The sequence below is a fragment of the Hesperophylax consimilis genome, chromosome 14, assembly GCF_061612785.1.
Source record: "Hesperophylax consimilis isolate HC1 chromosome 14, BYU_Hcon_1.0, whole genome shotgun sequence".
Taxonomy (NCBI): Eukaryota; Metazoa; Arthropoda; class Insecta; order Trichoptera; family Limnephilidae; genus Hesperophylax; species Hesperophylax consimilis.
Genome location: NC_142849.1, coordinates 26,503,238 through 26,529,835, shown reverse-complemented (window position 1 = coordinate 26,529,835; position 26,598 = coordinate 26,503,238). Strand labels below are relative to the sequence as shown.

General features: G+C 33.9%; 1 protein-coding gene and 3 non-coding genes across 4 annotated transcripts in view; all 4 read right to left on the bottom strand.

Moving 5' to 3' along the window:
• Positions 1-26,598, bottom strand: part of VAChT (Vesicular acetylcholine transporter) — a 49,913-nt gene that overhangs the window by 11,384 nt on the left and 11,931 nt on the right. The window lies entirely within an intron of this gene.
• LOC149418123 (5S ribosomal RNA) lies at positions 7,567-7,685 on the bottom strand. Its single transcript, XR_016303218.1, has one exon. It is a non-coding gene; the product is annotated as a 5S ribosomal RNA (ribosomal RNA).
• On the bottom strand, positions 8,009-8,127 carry LOC149418122 (5S ribosomal RNA). Its single transcript, XR_016303217.1, has one exon. It is a non-coding gene; the product is annotated as a 5S ribosomal RNA (ribosomal RNA).
• Positions 8,451-8,569, bottom strand: LOC149418121 (5S ribosomal RNA). The gene has a single exon (XR_016303216.1). It is a non-coding gene; the product is annotated as a 5S ribosomal RNA (ribosomal RNA).

Here is a 26,598-nt window from a genome sequence, read left to right as displayed (position 1 = left end):
CGATCGTGTGTTATCTTAACCCTTGGTGTATATCTACCTCACCCTACTGCACCCCAAAACGATCAGAACTTTTACAAACTTCGCTCAATTTCACCATTTGCATACCCTAAAGCTTTAAGCCTGTACGTGAGAAATTAAATATTCTTGTTACGTTCAAAGTTGGTTTTAATACAGAAGATAAAAAAATTACTCTGAAATCTACAGTCTGGCGTTTAAAACGATGGAAATTTACAGATTATAGTTATCTTCGGTATGATCACTAGGCTGCTGCTAGCAAGAAGAAGAAACTCGAAAAATACTGATTTAGTACAATATATTGGTAGGGTAAATGAAGCACTCTATAATCTACGTTGATTGTGGCTCCTTCGACCGTTGGATTTGGTTTTAGTTTGAGCTATAATACATAGATGGATCTAGTGTAGATAGATCTTTGAGGTTATAGACTTATCCGGTAGATGTCGGTAGTATATAGGTTTGCCCCTCCATGTTCAGAACTGAGGTGGGCTAGCAGTAAAGACTGTATTATACTTGCCGAGCAACTTATTGGAGAGTAGAGGTGATCACACATAAGTGAGACAATGGGCGAGGCAGTTAATTGAGTTTAGTTAACATGGTTTGCTTGGGTTTAGTTAACAAGTTTTGCAATCAAAAACGTCACACACTACCAAAAATTCTAAATTTGATGATTACGCTACTAGAGCGAGTACTGACTGTACCGATCACTCGGCAGGTGTAATTCAGGTGTTAGGTTTCTGTTATAAGAGCGATTTTGAGATCATAATAGAGAGGACTCTAGTGGAAGTAACCTAGTGGCAGACCAAGGATGAGTTGGAAGTATTGTGTTAAAGAAGATAACTGAAGAAAGATAGGAAGACCTGGGGATTCAAGATTAATGGCTAGATAATCAGACCTGGTGGAGAATTTGATATGTAGCACCTCGGTGATGGTAAGTAAAAAAAATCTCTCAGCTGCGAATGACTGCATATGGAAAGTTTGTAAAATAAAAAATATATATGTTTTGACTGCTAGTAAAATACTGTTTTTTTTTTAAATAAATAGCTCACAACTCAGCGAAGTAACCAAAGCATTATGAATATTATATATACAGATTACGTTCGACCCAGTATATTTTTCGAACATAAACACCTGATTGTTTTTCAAAATGTAATAAAAATTATTGAATGTAAAAAGTGGTGCATTTGGGTCCCTGGATTACGTCCTTTATTTTCTTGGAAACAAAGCTCTGACCTTTCTAGAAACTTGACTAGCAACCTCTACTCGAATACCTTTGAAGCCTCCAGCTCTGCGCTCCCCCACGGGAAGCAGTGTTAAGGGTCTATGGTATACGTGTTTTTTTTACAGACCGCCGGCACTGTGAAGTATCGCTACGGGGGTGAAACAATGAAGTCAGCGGGGTTGTGCGGTGGTCTACAATTTCCACAAAACCTAATGAATGGATAAGGGAGGATTTTGGTTTAAAGAATAAGCCACATTGAAAATACTTGGATTTTAATTGGCTGTATATTGAGCTATTAAAACAACAATACGCCTGTAATCCATTGTAATTTCAGATGTGAGTACCGACTTTTTGTAATTGTCTAAAGTTAACCATGCACTATGCACTGCATGTCAAAATAATTTTAAATGGCGACTAACTAGCGTAATACTTTTTAGTACTTTTCTCCGTCCATCGGCTCAGCATCAATAATTTATTTCAGTATTTTCACATCCTCTTAGTCCTGTGTGAAATCAGGTTGACATATTTGCTTTGAATTTAAGTGTTATTTTAAAAATTGGATTTAGTTTCAGTGAAGAATTCAGAAAAGCGACAGTACCTATCTATAATACATAGGTATTTGGGTATAATATATAGGTATTTGGTTTGACACGAAACTTAACTTTATCAAGCATATTGAAATAATAACCAATAAAGCTTTGAAAATGTTGGGATTTATTTTAAGGGTATCTAGTGATTTCAATAATGTAAATACTGTAAAAACATTATATATGTCACTAGTAAGGAGTCATGTAGAATACAATTCCACGGTTTGGTCCCCAAATTATGAGGTTCATTCACATGCGATTGAAAGAATCCAAAATAAATTTTTAAGATATGTAAATTTCAAAATGGGCATTCCTAGAGAAAACCTAAATTACGATAACTTACTTTGTTCATTAAATTTAATAAAATTATCTGATCGCAGAATTATTTCCGATTTAACCTGTTTGTATAAAATCATTAATTCAATGTTTGATACCCCTGATTTATTATATGTAATCTCTTTTCATACTCCAAGCAGGTCGGTTTCAAGACAGTACCTACCATATTATTGTAGCAATTCTATGTCAACGTCCCAATATCATACTCCTATGCGACGGATTCAACAGCTAGGAAACAAATACTCAGATGTTGTTGATATATTTAGTACATCAATTTCAATATATAAGCATACCCTATTGAAGTTTTTTTTTTCATCGAGTAGTGGAATATTTGAATAAAGGTATTTAATTTGATTTGACTAACATATAATAATTTTGTCAACTGAAATAGAAAAAAATATTTTGGATTTTTTATATGTTGTGCCTGCATTCTGTGTAGATCAAATCAAGTTGAGTGATATTTTGACTTTATATTTATTTTTCTGCAATTGTTTTAATAGTCGTTTCCTGCACTATTTTCATGTATAATTTCGTAAATATTTTTTATATATATGTATGTAAAAGCCTTAATAGGCGTGAAATAAATAAATAAATAAATAAATACAATATTTTAATTTTTCAAAATAAAGAACAGATTTTTCAAGAATCAAGATTTCTGTCTGCGATAGTAATTACATATTTTCAATGAAAATTCTCTGTATATTTCTGTATTTAAGTGTAGATAACTTTTTTTTACACAGTCGAACAAATCGTTAATATGATAGCGGAAAACTTTATTTTAAACTCCGTACATAATTTTCACCGCTTCCACATCTTTATTTCACCCAAACTCACAAAACCATAAACATAAACCTTCTGCATCGTTACTTAGTAAATTATACTACTCGAACTTTATCTTTGATCTAAATTACCGCTAATGTTCGGGGCCCGCGCTGTTCGGCCCTTACCCCCTAGGCCCTAGGCCCTCGCCCCTAGGCCTCAGCCCTAACCCCCAATGTTGAAGGCCCGACCGGAGCTGGTATCGTTATTTTATTACCAAATGGATGCCAGATTACCAGGGGTGAGTGCAAACATTACATACATCTGATTGCCGCTATGACAAATTACTTAATGCGGAGAGTGTTTGGATGTGAAGATTGTAAGAGGAGATACGAAATTGGTGTAATTACTTTGCGAGATGAATCTGTTGTAAAGGGTTAAAGTTTTTGGTTCAACATGGTTTTATCAATGTGGAAGAAATTCTTTGATATGCTATCTATTTTTGATTTAAAGATGTCCCTGTACAATCGAATTATTTTATCCGAATATGAATTATTCGTTTGCCAAATAACAATATATTTTTTATTAGTTCAAACTCACAACTTCGTTTGAATTCACAATGACAAACCGAGTCTCTAATGCTTTCTATGTGGGCAAATTTATAATATGAAGCTCATATAGTATATTATAATGAAATAAATTTTAATTTTGCTTGTATTTTGGAAAATGTAATAAAATAAGATAATAATTTGCGATTGAAATATGTTTTAAAGAGGATGCAAAAATACGGAAATAAATTATTGTCAACGGTGAATCCTTAGCGCAAGTCCAATCAATTAATGTTGAGTGGATGGACGGAAAAGGTTGCTCTTCCCTTACCATTGTGCTAAAATGGTATAATGGCTAGTTCGTCACAATTTCAAATTATTTCGACATTTACGCACGACAGTCCATGGTTAACATAAGACAATTTTACAAAGTCGTGCTCACATCTGAAGTTAAAAATGGATTACAGGTGTATTGTTGTTTCATAGCTCAATATACACCCAGTTAAAATCCTTTTATTTTCAATGTGCGTCCTTCTTAAATTTCGGTTTTGCTTTGTTTAATGAACTTCAGAACTTTTGCTTTGAATGAGTTTCAGTTTCAAAATTGAATTTGTGTGATATGAAGTACCTAACTATTGTATAATATTTTTAACAAAAAATTGTTTAATTGTAATTTTCAATATAATTGGAATTTATTTGACGAGAATTCAGAATATCCCCATTAGATGAGACAAGAAACAAAAAAATAATTACAAGTTTTTTTTATTAGTCCAATTTTTACCTCCAACGCTCTAAAGCCGAACGACCGGAAACCACTAAATCCGTTTCACGCGCACTGCTATTCGCGTGATAATGGTGGATGATGTTTCTATGAAATATTAGTACTCAATAGCGCTTTATAACAATCCCGTGATTTGTCGTGGGTTTGCGCTACTGAATTGTGTAAAGGTACACGATTTTGCTAATGTTTTCAAATGTTGTAAAAATAATACGTGTTCACTAAAAAAAAAAAATTTTTGCTCTCTTAAAAAAGCCAGAGTTTGAAACTCAATAACATGATTGATTTTTCTGCATCAAAAGCAGGAATACTTGTTTACATCGAGTTACTGCGCAAAATAATGAAAACGAGAGTCCATTTTCATTTCGCTATCAATAGAATCAGTCTAGCTCATAAGGTACGTCCTGACTCGCAGGCGTGCGACGAAAAGGCTAGACAAGTACGAACAAATATCAAGCAATAGTTGAACATTAATGGAATGGCACACACATTTTATCATAGTCACAGTTGACTTCAAACATTTGATTTTGCCCTTTTGGCGGCTTAATTATGTATTTGTTAGTAGGGGATGAATTGTGCTGTGCGTTGTGTGGACTGCACCAGCACGAACGTTACGTTACCCCTAATCCTAATGATTGCTTTGCATGTCAACAGAATTGCAAATTGCAAATATACCGTCGTTAGATTGCGACCCCAACTAGCGAAGTAGTACGGGCAGCACGCAGAGTCAAAAGCCACTCGAATCTTGTACCTACCCAAGTTTAAATCAAAGAACGCCACTGACTTGGGCTCCCAATTAGGTTGAGATGTTACATCATGGGTGACAGATTTCTACGAATTATTATTTTTTTACATTAGCTCCACTCTCCAAATTCCAACAGGGTCTATGTCATCTTTGGTGATGCCGTATGGAGGGTATTTTTATGGAAAGGAAAGAGACGAAGTTCTGGGAAGGAAAAAGGTGTGAGGGGTGGATAGGAATCTGGGAGTCAAAGTGTCCAGAAATGACGGACGTATGAATCCATCACCTCCACTGCGGTGCAAGGTAATGGGTCGAAAGTATCCGGCTGGAGAGTCAAAAGACCACCTGCCACGCAGTAGGTGAGCAAACCCATCCGCCACCAGGACCTAGACAAACCTCACCTCATGAACCCGAGCACCCCTGCTAATTCACCAAACGTAGCGAACTTCTTGGAGTGACCTACGGCAGGGGTGTTGGTTTTCCAATAAATGGTTCCCGGGTTAATTTTTTTTTAATAAGCAAGACTTTTTTTTATGTCATCCCATTAAGAGTTTTTTGATAGTAGGTACTTACTTGGCTAATTAAATGTCGTTACTGAAAATAAGTAAAAAAATGGCGGCCTATCACCAACATTTATCGACAAGTGAAAAGTGCCATTTTTTATTGTGTACCGTAGCATTATGTAATAATGGCGCTTGCCGACGACCTGAACAAACAAACAAAAACCGATATTTTTTTCATGTAATATTTTATCATTAATATTCTAATATTTCACGTAGACCTAATCACTCAACGATTTTTTTCTAACTTAAGCAAAACACCTTGTTTATTTTAGTGAAACAGCTAGTTTTTTAAGTAATGAACATTTGCAAAAAGTCAAGTTCTTGTTTTTTGAAACGACAGCAATAAAATGATATTTCAAAGCCGTGTTCCAGAGTCAAGTATCATTATTATTTAGTTCAGAATGAATTATTTAGTATGTTAACTATACCCTTTTTAATCGTTCTACAACCACGACGACCAAACAGAAAATCCGAAATCCTATTTCTCCTAGACAATGTACCAATCAAAATTTGTCATAATGGACCTCTCAGTGGCAATACCACACATTCCCTACTTTTTCCTGATAAAGGAAGCAAACAACAGAAATAATGACCACAACGGAGCTATCAGCCGCAGAACCATATTTTTCTACAACATTGAAACAAGAGAGAGACACACCACACACCCAAACGTAGTACTTAGTAGAAACCGGACAAAAAATGGCAATAAATTGCCTCAGGTAATGAAACTCCCCTATTTCCCCTGGAGGGTGACTCATCACCCCGGTTTCCCCTCCCTTCCTCGCTAGGCGAGGGGAGTTCGGAATGAATACGTGCCTTATTTTTTACATCTCGCAGGGATGTGACAATGTGTAAATTCCGATGTTTCAAAATTTACTGTGTACGATGCTTACAGAAGAGTTTTGAAGTTAGTTATTCACGTATCTTAATCGTGCTTACCGTACAACCTTTCCTCAATCAAATTAGTTAATCTTATTGAAGAGAATTGAAATAATATATTTTTAACACGTTTCTCTCACCCTTCCTCCTTTATTGCTGTTTCTTCTCTCTCTCGCTTTACAAAAATAGTTGACATTTTAAAATTATTTTTCAAATAAAATTTTAAAAGTTTTGCTAGTGATTGACAAGTGAATTAGAACAAGTTAAGGTACGGTAAATTAAAAATGGTTTAAAAACATACATAAACAACTAGTAGAACTTCATAAGTACATAAAGTGTGGTGTGTGTGCCTATATCGATGATTTAAAACAATACCAAAGACAAAAAATTAAATAAATATTCAAGAGGTGAGATTATTGTCACTTTACTTCGGTTCTACTAGGAGGGGTTTTTCGAGCAAAGTTTGAAAAGGCAATAAGAGGAGAATATAATATAACAATACCGGGGGCGTTCGTAAGAGACAAGGGGGGGGCGGTGGTGGCCTCGAGGGCATATAGGGGCGGTGAAAGACTGAAACGGCGGTCAGAGGATTTAAAACAATTTTTTTTTAATGAATGCAAAGTTGAGGTATATGTACTATTGCAAGAATCTTGCATTTGAACCGTTCAATTAGTGTTAATGACAGATTGAGAGTATTTTAGTTATTTTGAAAATGTTTTTTAAAATATTTTTTTTGAAGTGAAACTTCTTTACCCGCGTCATGCAATTTCGAGTACCGGAGTAAAACCAACTCATGACCGAAACGAAAATGCGGGACCGATTAAAGTTCATTTGATCTAGTCAAAGTTTTGAAGTAAAATATAAATGCTTCTTAGCTCATCTCGACAACTGGCGTTGGTGGTGTAATGGTCAGCGTAGTTGCTTTCCAAGCAGTTGATCCGAGTTCGATTCTCGGCCATCGCACATAATTTTTTTGTTTTTAACGCCTTTTTTTTTTCAATGGTTGACCATAATATCAATCCACTAAGTAATATTTTAGGCCTGTAGCATACTTGAAAAGTTAAAGAATGATATAAAATTTTTTATGATGTTAACGATAAAAAAATAAAAAAAAACATAAAATTACCATAAAAAATGGGCCAACGGCACGCGGTGTTCCCAAGCGGTCACCCATCCAAGTACTGACCGCGCCCAATGTTGCTTAACTTCGGTGATCGGACGAGAACCGGTGTGTTCAACATGGTATGGTCGTTGGCAAACGCTAAACAATATTAATTTCTATTCTACCTGCCAATAAATATATGAAAATTAGTATAAAAAAGCCCTAATAATACTGAAAACATTAGCAAGGTGTGTGCGACGTTGATAAAAATAATCATTACATACGCGCTTGAAAAAGATCGTAATTACATCCATAACTTTGCAGGAATTTTTTTTTTCAATGGTTGACCATAATATCAATCCACTAAGTAATATTTTAGGCCTGTAGCATACTTGAAAAGTTAAAGAATTTTATGATATTATTAATGATAGTAACGATAAAAAAATAAAAAAAAACATGAAATTACCATAAAAAATGGGCCAACGGCACGCGGTGTTCCCAAGCGGTCACCCATCCAAGTACTGACCGCGCCCAATGTTGCTTAACTTCGGTGATCGGACGAGAACCGGTGTGTTCAACATGGTATGGTCGTTGGCAAACGCTAAACAATATTAATTTCTACTCTACCTGCCAATAAATATATGAAAATTAGTATAAAAAAGCCCTAATAATACTGAAAACATTAGCAAGGTGTGTGCGACGTTGATAAAAATAATCATTACATACGCGCTTGAAAAAGATCGTAATTACATCCATAACTTTGCAGGAATTTTTTTTTTCAATGGTTGACCATAATATCAATCCACTAAGTAATATTTTAGGCCTGTAGCATACTTGAAAAGTTAAAGAATTTTATGATATTATTAATGATAGTAACGATAAAAAAATAAAAAAAAACATGAAATTACCATAAAAAATGGGCCAACGGCACGCGGTGTTCCCAAGCGGTCACCCATCCAAGTACTGACCGCGCCCAATGTTGCTTAACTTCGGTGATCGGACGAGAACCGGTGTGTTCAACATGGTATGGTCGTTGGCAAACGCTAAACAATATTAATTTCTACTCTACCTGCCAATAAATATATGAAAATTAGTATAAAAAAGCCCTAATAATAAGAGAGAAGAATACTAGAAGTTTCACTTCTGTCTTGCGTAGGCTTGACACACCCACTTTTTTTAATTTAAAAAGCAACTCTCATGTTGAAAAACTACCAACTTCCATCATTATTAGTGTTAAAAATTACCTATTTCGGTATATATATACTGTCATACATTTTTTAATGGAGAGGGGATGAAAGAATATATACTTGAAAAGTGCCGGTGAACCAGATAAGGTTGAGAACACGAGATGAAATGATATTTATAAGTTCCGAATAGAGATTTCGATGTTTTCAACACATCAAACACAAGACCCCTTGTATAGTGAAACATTCATCCCTCTCGGGTTGAAACGCATGCCTTATATTTTATATTACACGTAGGCGGCGGGAGGAATTCAACACGGGCTTTAGTAGATTAACTCTCGGCATTGTTCGTTTTGGTTTGGGTTTTAATCAAGTTATGTGGTACTCACCTTTACGAGCAAACTCGGTACATAATGTATTCTTTTGATATATTACAGGCGGTGAACTTAGTATGACCCGTGGACGAGGGTACGATTGCCTTGTGATATTCATTAAAATGTAAAAGAATTTCTTTTACAAATTGCTAACACCAAAGAAAAAGAATATTCTTTTACTGCCGATAAAATCCAACTAAGAAAACTAGATAAAGGTAGTAATTTATTTTAATAATATAATTCATTAAAAATAATATAAAGTATATTTATGGCAAGTTTCAGAGTGGAAATGAAACTCTCATTATCGTCCAGGTGAAATATCACCATTCAAAATTGAAATTACTTAAATCGTGTTTAGTAACGATATCTGAATATCAAGGTACTCCCAAACTCTATTTCACCTTCCCACTACCTTCAGCCTCAGAACATATCCTCATTGGTGATGCCAAAGTCTCACTGCTAGTTCAGTAATTGTGATAAAATAAATAATGTATATGAATTCTGCAATTAATACAAACTGAATAATTAATGATATTCTTGCATACTTTAATTTGAACCTACTGAAAAACACCATCATTTAATAATTTTTTTACCCGTGGCTTTGTTTCTGCCCTAGCTAGATACATTAGGTGTGCCTATAACATTAATTTTATTCAAACTGTTCAAAATTGTGCTTTTTTATTGCATATGTATACTAGCGACCCGCCCCGGTTTCGCACGGATGCAAAGCACTAATATGGCATCATCTAAGGTCAGCAGATCTAGATGTTAGTAATCGTATAATCGAACTTTCTAGGTCAAATCGAGCCGTTTACTATGATCGCTCTTTTAGTGTAACAGGCCCGCTCATCTGGAATAGACTTCCCTCAGCTCTTACTAATCTCCAGAATTTGATTGAATTTAAAAGGGCTGTAAAAACAAAATTATTTAAAAAATCTTACATTCATAAATCTTAACTTCTTTTCAATATTTTATAATAAGCCATATTCTAAAACTTCGGGTAATTGTTTGGTTTCGGTTGCCTCCTTATTGTAACTTTTTAAAATGTCTGCTCAGAAGATTCTCATTTCCGAGCACAAACTGCCTCCTGTTTTACATTATGTTTTAGTTTTAATATTCATGTTTTGTCCTGTCCTACTGTTATTGTTATTCTAAGTTTTGTCATCACTTTGTATAAACAGTGGATTTAGTGTTATAATATTAGATCTGTATTGGGTAAGACACACAGTAGGAATAATTAGAACATGACTACTAATACTGAATTACCGTTTTTAAGTTTGTTATAGTCAAGAGCACTTGAAGTGAAATTACAGTAAACTGCGGTAAATAAATGCCATGTTATTATTAATGCCGCGTATACACGTTGTATACGCGGTTCTCGTCGCGCGAGATACCTCTCCTCGCGGTCTAGAGGCAGAGCGTTCGACACTCGTTATGCAGGACCCGGGTTCGAATCCCATATTTTTATAACTTTTAATTTTTTTTATCACATGCTACTTATAAATATGTCAATATTAGGAATCTAGTTAAACGTTCATTTGTTAACAACACGCCTATAAATAAATTTTTGCTTTTTAAAACTATAATGTACAGCATTCTGAATAATAAAAATATGAAATGAAAAGAGAGAGAGAAGAATACTAAAAGTTTCACTTCCGTCGTGCGTAGGCTTGCCACACACTGTATTTTTTCACTATTCTTACTTTTGTTGATGGCACACTTTGTGCCGTATATGTGAAAAAATAAAAGATAAAAATGATTACTGTGGGTTATCCTTAGGAGATAGACATATAACATTTTATACAGATTTTTCTTTAGGCCTTTTTAAGATATAAAATTCCGTATTGCATTATTTTTTTGTATCTTCTAAAGTTTAGCCAGCGTTAACAATGTAAGCTCCCGAAAATATATTATTTTGTATTTATTTCATTTATTTTATATTATAGAAACAAACAGTACATGATTTACAGAGATGAAACAATAAACAGGAATAAAATACTTCATGTTGTGTACCTATGATATGTTTCCTTGTAATGTCTGCTAAGTGGTATGTTTATTCCTTAATTGCCAGGTGACTTGTGTAGTTTATAGGTGTGTGTGTGACGTGTGTAATGTATGTGTGAGTGTTTGTGTGTGTGTGTGTGTCTGTATGTATGCGCATTGAATTCTTTAAATTAATGACATGATGCCACGTTTGAATTTGGGCAGTGAATCCGAAAAAATGTCAATGTTAGAGTTAAGACAAATATTATTTAGAGTATGAAGAGCTCGGTTAATTGTCGAATTAGATGCTGCATTTGTTTTATAATTTAGCGTGTGGAATAGAACTGTATGTCGTGTACGTCTCAAAGGTATGTTAAAATTAATAAGGGACAGAAGTTCAGTACAGTCAATCCCATTGTTTAAAATTCTGTGTATAAATATTGTGTCAGCTACTGCTCGTCTTCGCTGCAAAGTTTCAAATGTACACTCAAAATTATTGTTGAATCTGTGGGTAATATATTTTATAAATTTGTTTTGGATTCGTTCTATACTATCTATGTAAAGTTTATATTGCGGATTCCAAATAGGCGATGCATATTCCAGTGTACTTCTGACTAATGCGAAATATAACATTACAATTGTACGCGGATTATTGAATATTTTACTTACACGTAGCACGAAACCAAGCATTTTATATGACCTATTAACGATAGAGTCAATGTGCTTATTAAATATAAGTTTGCTATCAAGGTAAACGCCGAGGTCTTTACATTCCGTTTTAGAGATGACAGGTTCATTGTTGAGTGAATATGAGTACTTAATTACGAGTTTGTTTCTGGTGAATGTCATAGTGTGACATTTAGAAACGTTTATATCTAGACAGTTAACTTTACAATACTTGCAAAGCCTATCTAGGTCACTCTGTAACGCTTCGCAGTCAGAAAGAGAACGAATAACTTTGAATATTTTCATGTCGTCTGCATAAAGTTCATATTTGGAATTTTGAAAACATGATCCAATGTCATTTATATAAATGTTGAACATTAGCGGACCTAGGTGGGACCCTTGAGGGACACCAGATTTTACCTCGATAGATTTTGAGAAGACACCGTTGATTAAGATTACTTGATTACGGTTACTAATGTAAGATTTGATCCATCTAAGTAGGTCACCGTGTATACCAAATAAGACAAGATTGGCTTGATTACAAAACATCGACTTTTCTATTCTTTGTATAAATATAATACGCATATATTATATCCATAAACCTTAAACGATAAAGAAAACCATATTAAAATCTGTTGCGTAGTTTAGGAGAACTAAGCTCACAAACAGACAGACACGAAAAGCGACTTTATTTTATACTATTTAGAGATACATTGGATAGCCCTGATATATTATTTGAACACTCTCATGTTCCTACCATTAGATCAAGATATAAAAGTATTGTAGTATAAGTATTGAACATTGTACCGAAGTATGTATTATTGTTAAAATTATACTACGGTTTCGACTACAATTCTGTTATGAAAAGATTACACACCGCTGGTAACTTATATGCTATATTAGCGTTTTTAATATGCCTCCGTCGAAATATTAATCCGTACTGATTAAACATTTTAGCAGTATATTTTAACGAGATCGCTGTGTAACAGTTGTTTTGTTTTGTTTTTTGTTTATTTCTTATAATATCTTTGTTCTAATTTGTTATTTTTTCTTGTAAACTTATCTAATTTTCTTTTCTTTCCATTTTGTACTGACTGTTAATTGCACTGAAAATGGTACTTGTGTCGTTAATATATTTTACCACTGATTGAAAGTTAAAGAACAGTCACACAATTTAGGTTAATGCAAGCATTCTAATAATGTGAAGAATTTAATGCAAGCATTCTAATAGTGTGAAGAATTTAATGCAAGCATTCTAATAGTGTGAAGAATTTAATGCAAGCATTCTAAAATTGTAATGAATTTATTGCAAGCATTCTGATAATTTGAAGAATTTAATGCAAGCATTCTAATAGTGTGAAGAATTTAATGCAAGCATTCTAACAGTGTGAAGAATTTAATGCAATCATTCTAAGAGCGAATTTGAGATTAGAAAAAAGAACTTACACAATGTTTCGTTGAATATATTTATTTATTAAATTTATCATGTTGAAATGAGTAAACCACTTTCATCCCTTATTTCTTTGTCATATTTCATATCGCCAGCATTCCCGGAATGTGCTAGCGATCATTCCGCCCCATTACAGCCAGGCCATCTGTTTATCCGTAGGGTTGTTTAGCCTACCTAGTACCTTCCACTGGTGCTGCGACCCTTCTATTGTTCAATCCACCCTAAGATGTTCCGCGTTTATGAGTATTTATGTATTTATTATGACACATAAATATTTTATTGTCGTTTTATAGGTGCGGTTTCATCTAATTTTATGTTGGTAGTTTTATAATAGTTCACTCTGAATCCATTTTTTCATGTGAATACCGCACAACAGTCCCAACTGCTTCCAACCGTCTGGATCCAGTGAGACTACGGCATGTTGTGTTGTGTATGTTGTGACGCTGAAGAAAGTAGAAAGGAGAAAGAATTGGGAATGAGGAAGATGGGAAAGAACCTGGCTATTCAGATCTGGTCACCAAACACGGCGTGTGTCATTTCTCGTAACGTTTCTGGGAGTACCTTCCACTATGGAATAAATTGTGAAAAAACACGAATTAAATATAAATTATTTACTTGCGTACGCCGGGATTTGAATCCGCTACCCCCGGATCGCTAGTCGAGGGCCTTTTCCCTCGACCACGTGGCCACGATTCATAAACAACAAATTGTATTTTTTTCTACATTTCTCCTTTGTGCGCAAATTTATATATTATTCAATTTACAACGTTTTTATTTTCTAAGTAATAATTTAAAATAGGTTGAAAACATTTTTACGTGCTGACAGGAAATTGCGTATTTCAAAGCTCAATATTTAATTGCGGAAATGATGTAACGATATTTCCGTGGCTTACTTTTCAATAGTTTTTAAAGCTTTTGAGATAAGATTCCTCATTTCCTTTTATTTCTTTCAAGTGGCAGTCCCACCGTCTCTACCCAAAACGATTCTAAAAGTAGGTAGGTAATGATTAACCTCTTATGGAAATTTTGACATTGAATGGCTGTAAAATTGGTCCAACCCACCATTTTACAAAACATTAAATAGTTGCCTAAAAAATCATTGATTACCTTTCAAATCCTTCCATCGATTGTAATACACCATAAGTAAGTGAACAAATAATATAGCCAAACGTAAAGTGGTAGTCGAGTCGATAATAATGATGGACAGAGGATCCCAATTAAGTGAATCAATAAAAAAACTTTAATGAATCAAAATGAAGATGGTAAATCTTCATTTTATTTATTTTGTTATGTCGTCTATAATAAAAGGTACAACATTAACAGCCTTAATAATAATAAAAACCTTTCCTAACCCTTAAACGGTGTTTTAGGTTCACATGGAATAAAGACTACGCAATTTCTATTTCGAACTATTACTAATAAAAAAAGTCTTTTACTGGTTGCGAAAGAGCTGGTGACGGTGAATTTTGGCTTAGTGACACACGAGGTTCCCGCTTTGAAAGAGTTAGGTTATTTCTCACATATAATTCTTTTATTGACTGTTGCTGCTGGAATTTATGAAACTGAAGTTTTTAATGACATAAATACATTTATTTTTAAAATGTGTAGGTAAATATAAATCCTATAAATCAATCAAATGTATTGCGCTAACAATGAATCCAAAATAGGTTTTTTTGTTACCCTCCCGGTATTATTATAACAATTTTTATAATTGTTTATTGCATATTCGAGATAAAAAGTGATGTAACGGTTTTCTTGAAGATTTGCTAAATAAAAGGAATATGTTTTCAAAATTTCATATTCTCTACAATTTTTTTTCCGTTTGTAAATATTACAGTAAGTATACTTCAAACACAAAAAATTAAGCATTCCCGTCGTCTTCAAAAGAAGAAATATATAGCACATGAAATATCCTTGGAGATAATCGAAAATCGATGAGATACTTGATGTTTGCACAACGAATAAACTACCCTCTTCCACTGTATAAACAATGTATTTAAATTTATATTGTTATTAAATATTAAAGAATTTCATTTTATTAGTGAAATTTTCAGGTACACGTTTACCTTTATTAAAAGTAAAATAATATAAGATATACCTACGAGATTGGAAAATTTTTGAGGTGCATCACAAAATCTGATTTCGTTTTTCAACAACTGTTTCTGATGATATGGAGTTTGTTGATTCACATTGAATTAGTGATAAATTTGATTGTGTTAAGATTTCGGTGAAATATTTGGATATGTTAGTGAGACAAAGCCATTGGAGGGGACCCACCACTTTTTCGAATCGTTTTAAGGACCAGATAAATTCCTCATTCACTACACTCTACTTTTGTTTTTAAAACAATTGAATGATTTTAAAAGCTTTTGACTTTTTCTACACAGTAATACATACATTTTTAGATACCCTTGGTTCTTGCTCTTGACGCTAGTGAAGAGACAATATTTATAAAGTGGAACATACCTTAGAAATTTAAAAAAAAGTAAATTCAAACATGTTCTCATGGCAGCAAATAACACAAAAACAGCTTTAGCCTCCCGACGAGAGCCAGTGGTAGGTGGAAAGCAAACCATTAGCACAATGAGAAAAGTACAATCAGAGTGAAAGTGGGCAATCACAAGTTGCGGGCAATCATTGTCTAGTTTACTCTACACACGTAAAAGTAAAAACAGTTTCAATAACCTGACATCGGCACAATTTTTCCAAAAAATCACTTTATGATAATGCGTAATTTGAATTTTAAATGCAAAAAGCGGAGGTTTAAAATCAAAGTAAACATTATTAACATTTATTTCTCAGTCACGCCACTCCTGCATTACTTTTCAACCCTCCCAACAAAAACACCACCCTCACTTATAATGTAATAATATATTCTACTTACAAAAATAACAAAGCCTCCTTCCAGACTATTAGAAGGGAGACTTTGCCCATACTTTAATAATATCATGGCATTTATATAACGCAGTTTATTGTCATTTCACTTCAAGTGCGCTTAACTATAACAAACTTAAAAACGGTAATTTAGTATTAATGGTCATGTTCTAAAAATTATTCCTACAGTGTGCCTTACCCAATACAAATCTAATATTATAACACTTAATATACTGTTTATACAAAGTGATGACAAAATTTAGAACAACAATAACAGCAAGACAGGACAAAACAAGAATATAAAAACTAAAAACATAATATAAAACAGGAGTCAGTTTATTGCCAGAAATGAGAATCTTCTGAGCAGACATTTTAAAAGGTACAATAAAGAGCAGTTAAATAAATAAATTAATTAAACAATTACTGGAAGTTTTATAATATGGCTTATTTTAAAATATTGAAAAGAAGTTAAGATTTAAGAATGTTAAGATTTTTTAAATATTTAAAAAAATCCGTTTAAATTCAACCAAATTCTGGAGATTATTAAGAGCTGAGGGAAGTTTATTCCAGATGAGCGAGCAAGTTACACGAAAAGAGCGATCATAGTATACGGCAAAATTTGACCTAGAAAGTTCGATTAGACGATTAACAACATCTAGATCCGCTGACCTTAAAAGCTTAAACGTAAGCTGTCTATTGCTTAAGTTTTGTCGGACACTTACTTTGGCAAAGAGATGCGTGCCATGAGCATATATAAATAGAAGTTCTTACTTGGAGACACGCGTCGTTAAATGCTTTCCACCTAGTGTGCTCTAGTGTACTTAATGTGTGTTATTATTTTGTCTTATGGTTAGGAGCAATTTGAGAAGAGTATTTTTTTTGTACGACAGACAGATAAGTCCAATTATGGTACAATTTTATTATAACTAACAATACATGTACATAATTAGAATTATGAAACATTTTCGATTAGTTAGATAATCACAATATGGCGAAAATGGTTCTTGTTTGAATTTTGAATTAGATTTTGAATATTCGGATTCAGCATTTAAAAAATTTCCCACACCTTTTAATTATCTATAAAGTCTATATATCTATATCTACCCCCTGTGAAGATTAGTTATTGTTACAATCAAAAATTTGCTTAAAGCAGAGTGGTAGATTAATTGAGTATCACTCTGGTGAATACAACATTCAGAATCGAATCGTTGCTTTAAATGGCTTTAGCAGTGTTTGGTGACCAGGTCTGAATAGTCAGGTACTTCTCCATATTCCTATTCCCAATATCCTTCTCCTCTTTACTACTTTCAGCCTCACAACATAACCCAATTGGGAGTGCCGTAGTATTACTGGCTCCAAACGATAGGGAGCAGTTATTCACATTGAACAAATATAAAATGCTTTCAGCCATGCTTTGTGACCAGATCAGAATAGTCAGGTACTTCTCCATCTTCCTATTTTCCATCTCTTTCCCTTCTCCACTCATTTAAGCCTCATAAAATAACCTAATTGGAGTTTCAATGACCCCTCTAGCTTCAGGCAATTAAAGACACTTGTTCAGTTTTCACAGAAAAAATTGGGGAAATGGATTTTTTTACAAATGAAAGATATACAGGGTGTATCGGCACGTACCCGACAAACTTTAACCAGCTATTCCTTAGCATATTTGCAGTAAAAAATCTTATGTGCACTTTGCTGTCCGGTAACGTTTTTTTTTAATAAAAAATTTATTATTCATATTTTCACCACATGTCACCACTGTTTTATCCTTTGTCAAAGTTTGAAAACCCATCTGGCAAGTATTTTATTCGAATTCCGTTGAATAATGCACGTACCTATATTGGCGCACTTCTAAAATCACAACGAAATGTCACGGCACCATTCGTCTCATTTTTAACTATTATTATTTAGTGTGTGCGAAAGAGCGAAGACGCTTTTTGACATACTTGCTTATAACAGCTGTTGAACACGAAACGCAATGCCAATGACAGTGATGTAGTGTGGAAATTTCAATTTTTTTTGTTTTTAATTGAAAAAAAAATGCTACCGGACAGCAAAGTGCCCATAACATTTTTTACTCCAAATGTGCCCATAACATTTTTTACTCCATATGAGCTGGTTAAAGTTTGTCGGATTAGTGCCGATACACCCTGTATAATGGTTCATTTTTAAAATAAAGCTTTAGAACTAACATGCTTAGCAGTTCTTTAAGAAAATATTACAATTTAGTTCTAAAAGTTTCACATGCCAAAATTTTTGAGAGCAGGAAAGGATGTGTTAGTAGGATTAATTCCTAATTATTGAAGATAATATTAGTGATTGTCAAACGAAAATTTGACACACAAAAATTGGAAAAGATACGGTCACATCTAGGATACGAACCCAAGATTCTCGTCTTGCTGGGACGCAAGATGTGTCCGTATCTTTTTCTGATTTTTTTGTTTTTAAATTTTGTTTATGAATCGACAATATAGTCATCAATAATTAAATAAGCGATCATTTATTTGGCACCCATTGAACTCCTTAGTCCCCAACCTCCCGTTCACGAACTAAACTACAAGAAAGCCGATTATAATCAAGTGCGCTTATATTTTTCTTCGCTCAATTGGTCCCGCATTTTTATGTCTACAAACGTAGAAGAAGCAACAAATGTGTTCAACTCAAACCTTTATGATACTATTGAAAATTGCATACCAACTTCTATTGTAAAACGTAACGACTGTTACCCAAAATGGGTTAGTACTGAACTAAAAAAACTCATTCAATGTAAAAAAATTGCAAACATTAACTTTAAATCCAATAACTCCACTGACTGCTATAAAATTTTTTCTGTTTTACGAAATAAATGTAAAAGTCTATCTAAAAAATGCTATTCAGATTATATCACAGATGTAGAGCAGACTATCAAGTCAAATCCAAAACATTTTTGGAATTATGTGAATTCTCTTAAAGACAACAACGGCTGTCCTCGATCAATGTATTCAGGGCGAAAACATGCCGGCAGTGATCAAGAAATAGTTGACCTCTTTGCTGATCATTTCTCAAGTGTTTATGAACAGAAAAATGATGATGTAACTATACCTGAATTTAAATACACCAATGTAACTGACATATCAACATGCCAAATTTCTCTGGATGATGTAAATACAAAGCTCAGATCTCTAGATTGTAAGAAGGGGTCAGGTTCTGACAAAATTCCACCGGTATTCATAAAGGAATGCGCTCAGTTTATAGCAGCTCCACTTCAACACACATTCAATCTGTCACTTCAAACTGAAATATATTCTGATCCTTGGAAACTTAATCACTTGACACCTGTATTTAAATCAGGTTATAAAAATTGTGTTTTAAATTATAGACCAATTTGCATACTGTTTACCACCCCGAAAATGTTTGAAAGTATTGTCTTAGATAAAATTGCTGTTAAGTTTAGGCATATTATTACTCCAGAACAGCATGGTTTTGTGACCGGTCGGTCTACCACAACCAATCTTCTATTGTATGAACACTATATCTGTTAAGCTTTCACGTCTCGTGCACAAGTAGATTCAATATATACTGACTTTTTAAAAGCCTTTGATAAAGTTAATATTAATGTCCTTCTCGCGAAACTGCAAGCCCTTGGTATACATGGATCATTCCTTAAATGGTTGAATAGTTACCTCTGTAACCGCGAACTGATGGTAAAATTAAATAATAAAGTCTCAAATAAATTTAAAGTAACATCGGGAGTTCCTCGAGGCTCTCATCTGGGCCCACTTCTCTTCGTATTGTTTATAAAAGATTTATCTTTATGTTTCGAAAATGTCAAATTCATTCTATTTGCAGATGACCTAAAGCTTTTTAAGATTATAAAAAGTTTAAATGATGCACTTATCCTTCAGCATAATATAGATAGACTTGCTAGCTGGAGTGAAATAAACAAATTATTCCTAAACGTAAAAAAGTGTTTCCACATGTGTTTTTACCGTTCACGGACTCCAATAACCATATCGTATTCAATTAACAATAATGAAATTGCATTAGTACCATTTATCAAAGACCTTGGTGTTATTTTTGACAGAAAACTTACCTTTGATCGTCACTGTGAAACAATTTCTAATAAGGCCATGCAAATTCTAGGTTTTGTAATGCGGTACACAAGGATTTTTCAAAACATTGAGTCAATTAAATTACTCTACTGCTCTCTTGTGAGATCGCACCTAGAATATGCATCTCCTGTATGGTCTCCGATTTATACCTGTAACTTACACCGCTTGGAGAAAGTACAAAGAAAATTTCTTCGATACGTTCAATTCAAATTGAGACAGCCTGTAATTGATATCTGCTATAATACATTAATGTCTGGTCTAAATATACCACTTCTTTCTACCCGGCGAACTATTAATGACATTCTTATACTTTTTAAATTACTGAACAATCTCATAGATTGCCCTCAAATGTTAAGTGTTATAAATTTTCGTGTCCCTGTTAAATCAACTCGACTCCACCATCTTTTCCACAGTGACAATCATAGCACTAACTATTTGTATCATTCATCGTTGGCGCGTTTCCACCGCACTGCCAACACGTATACAGACCTTTTTGATATTTTCAAAACCTCACCGTCTTGCATCAAGGCAAAAATACTTGGTTGTGAATGTAACTGATATGTTTGTGAAATGTTAAATGTCTGTTTGTACTGCATCATACTGACATGTTCTTCTTTATGTGTAACATATGTATGGTGTTCTATACATATACATTCCACATATATACATATATGTGAAATGTATATGTATAGCATCAATATAAACTGCTTGCTTCAGATGTCTTATAGTGTTGGCTAACGGATGTATTATTTTAATGAAAAATGTTATTTTTAATTGTCAAGTCTCTGACAGCCCTGAACTGTGTACTTATAATCTAATGTTTCACATTACTGTAAAAGCCTTTTATGGCGTTTAATAAATAAATAAATAAATAAAATATTACGATTTGAGGTTTAATTAATTAAGTTATTACAAAAAATAAAAAAGATTAATTTGCACAAATCTTACACAACAAAACTGAGGCATTAACATCTCCAATAGTTAAATGTGCAGATGTTTGTATTTTTCGATTGAGTGATTAATTTGCGCGCTTGTTAAAAATATGCTTATTCGGTTCATTAGAGATCTTGCTGAATATAATCTTTTCGCACATTTTTCGCTAAGCCTTGAAAGCTATTTGTCGAACATAAAACGATTTACCTGGCCATTCCAAATAAGGACAGAAAACGGGGAGGGACAGAAAACGGGGAGATTGTGTAATAGACCAAAAGCTGTTTCCTTTAATGGGGGTAGGAAAATAAGAAAAGTTACATTCGCGAGGGGATGGGAGGGAGAAGGAGAAGCTATTGCAGATCACATATTTCTCGCAGAATGGGGAAACAGGGAAAATAATTGCTTCCAGCGAATAAGATATAAAAGTTAGAGGGTGCTTTTTTTTACATAAAGATTGGGGTTTTGCAGAGAAGCGAAGCTTCTTGGTCTTAAGTATTTCGTATTGGTGGAGTGGTAAAAAAATAGGGGGTTTAAAGAACGTTAATTTTAAACGTTATAATATTAACATATATATTTCCCCACTTGCAAAACCAACGTTAGAAAATATCGCCAATTTTCTTATTTGGCTTTGAGAATTATATTGAAGAAAAATAGATATTCGAAAATCAAGAAAATATTGGAGTTTAATATCTTTTCATTTAAATAAACTATTTAGTTGAATACTTTATTTTTAATTTACAAAATAAATAATGTCCATACAACAAATGAATTTCAAGACAAATCGATAATCTGCAGCACAAATACACAGATGAGACGAGGAAAAGAGATGAAATAAGACTCCCCTTCAGAAAAAAACCTGCAGCACAAACACACAGATGAGACGAGGAAAAGAAATAAAATAAGACTCCCCTTCAGAACAAAACCTGCAGCACAAACACACAAATGAGACGAGGAAAAGCAATGAAATAAGACTCCCGTTCAAACAAAACAGGCAGCACAAACACACAGATGAGACGAGGAAAAGTAATGAAATAAGACTCACCTTCAGAACAAAAAACTGAAAGTCAAAAGTCTTTGATGTACGGAGCAATGAAGATATTTGGCGAACTACCCGAAGATATAAAACAAGAAGAAAATATAATCAAATTCAAACTTAAATTATGAAAATGTGTTATTCATTTATACTAAAATGTTTTTTGAATCTATAAGGATTGTGTTCCGATATAGGTAACTATGTACTTTCTTTTACAATTTTCTTTTAGTAACAACCTTCCGAAATATTAAACGGAAATATTTAATCATTGAAAAAGACCACATCTAGGGATTTAACCTGCCACCTCTTCCTAGCCGGGGAGATACTTTGACCACTGAACTAATTTCACAAAATTAACTCGTTTTAAACTGTTTCTTACATGGTTTTCCAATGAGAGGTGTTATTTTGATATTCAATCGTAAAAGATCAATGGTTTCGTTGCTCGTGTGGTACGTAGCGCCGTCTTGTTGAAATTAAACGTTGTCCAGATCAATACCATCCAACTCCGGCCATAAAAAATCATTAATCATCTCTCGATAGCGCAATCCATTCACCGTAACTTTTGCTCCAGCCTCATTTTCGAAAAAGTAAGGTCCAATGACTCCACCGGACCATAAACCGCACCAAACAGTCACACATTGAGAATAAAGAGGCTTTTCAACAATAACTCTTGGGTTTTTCGAGCCCCAGATGCGACAATTTTGCTTGTTGACGAAGCTACCGAGGTGGAAATGGGCCTCATCACTCAAAATGATTTGCATTTGATTTACTCAAGTGAATTTTAATAATTTTAATCCGTTGTTGAAAAAGATTCAGTGTCTTCAAAGAATTCGTATAATAATGTTATTCAAATAATGCATCTATAACGCATTGTATGCAATATTTTAGGTTAGACTCAAATCAAACTTCACATTGGATTATTGGATTCAAATACTTTAACTTGCTTTGGAAGGCTCACCTCATATTCCCTATTACATAATGCCTAATACAATAGGAAATAAGAAATGGGAATCAAGTTTATCATTATTAAGATGAATAAAAAAATGTTTTTGATTTCTGATTCGACATGAAGAGCTCAGAGATATAGGGGAGAAGGACTTTCACCTGAATAATTTATATTTGTTTTGAAAGTAAGCACCCTCCTACAATTTCGCAAGTAATCGTATAGGATGTTCAGAGATAGAAATAAAATTATTCTGAAATAATAAAAATTGGAACAAATGTCCGATAGCCTTCAATCAGGCGTTAGCCGAAATACAAACATTGCAGAAAACCACACATATGGTCTCAGGCTAATTTGTTCACTTTTTGAAATTCACAAGAAAAACTCACAGAAATTGTCATGTCTCGCTTGCTATTGTGGAAAGAAATGTTATCTAAACGGTGTTAAAAAGAGACAAAACCAAAACCAAAGAGAAAAAAAAATGTGCACCTTTACGAAACCAAATGTTCCGACCGCAAATTGGCAAAAAAACTTATGTCATTTTGTGAATTTTTCACTAATTACTTTTATATGAAACGATAAAAAATTGAGGTGAGATTTAAGTTTGTTTTTCATGTGTTTGTATATATATTTCCGATTAAATCAGTAATTTTAGTTAGAAAAACGGAAAGAGAGGAATTAATTATTATTTTTTATAAATTATAAAAAAAAATGCGTGTTTATTTCTTATAGAAAAATTTGTAAGCGTATTTTATCACCCTTCATAGACAGTTTTCATTTTTCGGATACGTTCAAAAATATTCAATTTATTTGGATATGAATACTCGGACATTCTAACAGAATATGCCTGAGGTACGAGGAGTTCTATAATGTAATTTACAAATATGTTATGACTTGATCTGATTCCCACGTCCATAAATTTAGGTATTTATGGAAGAAAGGTTGCTACGTATTCCCAATTGTATTTAATTTGAAACTGGTGATAATAAACCATTTCCTAAAATACATCTATAAATAGTCCAACCATTGTTTAACTAACAACGTACGGTGTTCCTACGCTGCACCATTTCACGATTGTTCACTCACTGTAATAATATGTGCGTATAATTCTCTAAATGGCAAACCTGTAGTATTTACTCTGTGGCGAATTTCGAATATAATACAATAAATGGCCAAATTGCAATACTTTCCAAACAATCTGGAATATTAGTCAATGTTTGTAGAAGCCAGCACTTAGAAAAAATGACATACGTATGCGCTCCTGTGTGTCCCATTGCTGAATTTGGCAGTCTCCTCTGTTCTGGAGCCCCAAAATACCTGAAAGAAAACTAACCGTCCATTTGATAGATTCCCTTCTATTTATAAACGGATTGCAATCCTCACAGCACAGTTAGGCACCCTGTCTCTGTTCTACTGATATTACAACGGAAAATGCTCTACAACTAGCGTCAATAATCCCTTTGGCACCGGTGCATGGTGCACTGTCGGAAAACCTGCCAAACGCGCGCCCAACATATGTACACGGTTAACATTTGTCACATGAGAACGGCTCGCTTCTATGACGCGTTCTTGAGCAAAGAACAACAACAGCTCGGCTGTGGAACTATTTATTTGCCGGCCTCTGTGTTTCCTCCCTCCTACAACATGGGCTTCTTCAAGACTCATTACTCTCATCAAAAAGACGGCCACACAGTATCCCCAGAGATGACATAGGATGAAGGAAATTAATTTCCTCGGAGACTCCTGTGTGGAGTTTATGTTAAAAAAATACTAATAGTATACAAATGCTACAATGTTATGTATAGGTTTTAAAAATTGCAATATTTATTCAGTTTACAAATCCACAGCAATGGTGGTATTGCCACAGCCCCACCAGCTCCGGGCATTTCTTCTGTGAACTTCGCATGAGTATTAAAAAAAATAACTTAGCGTTTCAAAGTTCTAACAGATCCCTTCCCTCGTGCGCTTTTCCCAATGCGTGGTTTCACCGAAAAGCCTAGGGGGGACTTAGCAGGGGAAGTGCGTGTGAAAATTTTATGAGCAAACCGCCTGCCAACTCAGGGGTGCAATGCTTGCTCATTGTAACTATGGTTGGTAATACTCAAATGCAGGAAATTACACGTTATTTTTTATAAATAATCAATAAGATGGACTGAAATGATCTAAAAATATTTGATGGGTGAGATCCAACAATATTATCACAACTGAAGGCAGTTGAACTGCGACACTAGACGGCTTATGTAGAAAGCAGAATTAGGTTCAAAGCAGCCATCGGCTTACCACAAGGTTCAGATTTAGGTCCCACTTTATTTTCTTCCTCCTTTTGGTATGTTGTATCCAATTTCTAATCAAAATAGTGAAGCATTTTAAAAGATTTATATAAATTAACAGTACAACTTCAAAATAACAAAACGTTATCGGAAAAGGTAGAAAAAATATTGACTTACGTACATTATTTTAACCTTCGCTATTTGCAAGGAACTTTTCGCAAGAACAACCCCGACTTGTTAGCCTTAGGGCTAACAATTCAAAGAAACTTTTAAAAGGGGGGATATTTTGCCTAGTATTTGTTGAAGCCCTTTATTTACATTGAAAGAGAAGGATGAACAACTGAATAAGTATTTGCGATGAAATTTCTCACAAAGGTTATTTTTTGTGTAAATATTTTTGTTTTGTGCGGATGATCCAATTACCTAACATAAGTTTCAAGAGCTTTTTAGTTATCATAATATTTAATAATGCCTTTAGAACCATCTATTTCTAAGCAATATTGGTATTTTAACGACCTAATTCGAAGGAATATAAAACAAAATCAATTTTTGTACGTCAGCTTTGTTTTATTTTTCGTTGAATTACGTCCTTAAAGTTCCAATATTGCCTAGAAATAGAGGTAATAACCAATAGTAAAGAAATATCATAGATATTGGATATTTGACGACCCACTGGCAGCACAGTTGTAGGAACGTAAACTCTCGATGTTTTATAGTAAAAACTTGGCGTAGTATTATTCGAATAGAATAATAATTGTATTTCAATGCGGAATATGCTTTCAATATCACGCTAGTGAAAGACTTACAAATAGAATCATCATAATGTGTTAACAAAGCTTATCGCTTAACCTGTGTTTAGTAACTGGATCTAAAAATCCTGATCGGTGTGATATTTCCACTATCTCTTAGCGGTAGGGTTCTTGCAATATTTATATTAAGATAACCTTACACATAACGTTGACCAATTGAGTAATAACATAGTTTCCCTGACTCATAGGAAGTAGTTATTTAAAACAAGAGATCTTGTTTGGAAACCGTCCGTTGTTCCCAAGATTTAGCGTATCTCTTTCCAGATCTGCCAAACACTAAACCATAAACTAAAACCTTTCTAGAAAATATTATGTTTGTCAGTCTACCCCTTAGTCTACCCCTACCTCCGCCCTCACCGCCTTACCTCCTGGAGCTAGAATAGGTACACAACGCCCCCTTCCCCCTCCTTCTCTAACTCAACCCCTTCAACTCACCCCCTCCCCATACCACCCTCAC